Consider the following 1,464-nt stretch of genomic DNA (forward strand, 5'->3'; position numbering starts at 1 on the left):
GAGGATCCTGCCTTCACGAAGCAGTCTGGTGGAGGAAAGAGTTAAATAACCACACAAATAAGCACACTGCAACCACAACAGCGCTGAAGCACAGGGAACTATGAAAGCCACTTAGCCTAGAACGCTGACTCAGTGTGATGGGTCACTTCCAAAGGGACCTCGGCCAAGGTAATGGAGGTGGGCAGAGCACTCCAGGCAGCAGGAATAGCATGCGAAAGGGCCTGAAGCAAGAAGAAACGGGGTTGGATGAACCAGTGTGGGTAAATCCCTGACAGCAAGGGAAGGCAGTGAGCGACTGGAGGTTGGAGCAGGCAGGAGCAAAAATGACGAACTGTAGGGAAGACAGGAGTGGACGTGGAAACCCCTGTACTCAAGTACATAAATTCCAGTCTCCGGCTCACCTGTCGCCAGGATGGAACCAGGCACAGGGATGTCATCGCCTCAATTAAGCCAATGATCCCAGACCCTCTACCTGCCCAAGCATTCCCCCAGGAGGTGGGAATGGAAAAAGAGTCTTCGTACGGCAGCTTCTAACCCAGAAAGTGGTTTGTGGGTGGAAACCCCAGGTCGCCGACATAGGGAGGCAGATCCAAGCAGCAGTGACCACCGGAGGAGGATCCTCCGCCTGGCTCCTGACAGTAGGAATGCCCGGAATAGCAACCAGAATTCAGAGAAGACAAACAGCCTACCCCACCCGAGGCACCGTTCTTTCCTCCACGGTCACTTATCCTAGGCCTTCCAGGCCAGTAAACTGCGAGAGCGCTCTAGAAGAAGGCGGTTTCGCAGGAGGGCGAGTCAGGGCCCCGGGAGTAGGCCCAGGCCTGGAGAAAAGGCCGCAGCTGGAGCTCGCCTTATTCGAGCCCCCGACGCCGGGGCCCGCGGGTGGTGCAGCTGCCACTAGCGGGGTCTGCGGGGAGCTGCGTGAGAGACTCGGCCAAACGAAGCCCGCCTCGCGCCACCGCGGGAGAGGGCGGCTGTGCTCGACCACCTCCCACACCAGGCGCTCAGGGCCCCGCAAAGCCCCCGCGCTTTCCCGACTGGAGGCCGGGAGACGCGGGGACCCCAGTGCCGAAGGCCGGAGGGCGCAGGAAGCGACCAGCGATCACTCACACCCAGGACAACCCGAGTCCGCGCCCGCCGCGCCGACTCACCCTCCCTGAGGACCACCCGAGGTTAGCAAACGAGCGGCGCCGCCGGAAACGGGCCTTGGCAGCCTGCGTCTGCCCCGCCCCGCCCCTCAAACTTCCGGCCGCCCTGGGCGGCTCGGAGGCCCGGCCATCTCTGTGGTTCTCAGCCCCGCCTCCCAGGCTCCGGAAAAGGGGTGGAGTCAGAGCCGAGGAGGGACGAGGCCGGGGCCCGAGGGACCAAGAGCCTGGGCGGGACCAGAAGCCCAGACAGGCGGGGCCGGTGCCTGGGGGGCGGGGCTACAGTCGGAGGTGGGCAGGGGGCGTAGCCGCGAGGGAG

General features: G+C 63.2%; 1 protein-coding gene across 4 annotated transcripts in view; it reads right to left on the minus strand.

The window, feature by feature from the left end:
- The window catches only part of LOC105508955 (zinc finger protein 7), a 47,977-nt gene that overhangs the window by 19,889 nt on the left and 26,624 nt on the right, over positions 1-1,464 (minus strand). Inside the window, exon 1 of one of the 4 annotated variants that reach the window (XM_011937994.1) lies at positions 1,152-1,248. The exons of 2 other annotated variants lie outside the window; for them this stretch is intronic. The gene's annotated coding sequence lies outside the window, so the exon portion shown is untranslated. Of the gene's footprint in view, positions 1-1,151; positions 1,249-1,464 lie in introns of those variants that run through there. One more of the 4 variants, XM_011937995.1, reaches the window with a different exon arrangement.

The sequence above is a fragment of the Colobus angolensis genome, unplaced genomic scaffold (genome assembly GCF_000951035.1).
Source record: "Colobus angolensis palliatus isolate OR3802 unplaced genomic scaffold, Cang.pa_1.0 Scaffold17, whole genome shotgun sequence".
Taxonomy (NCBI): domain Eukaryota; kingdom Metazoa; phylum Chordata; class Mammalia; order Primates; family Cercopithecidae; genus Colobus; species Colobus angolensis.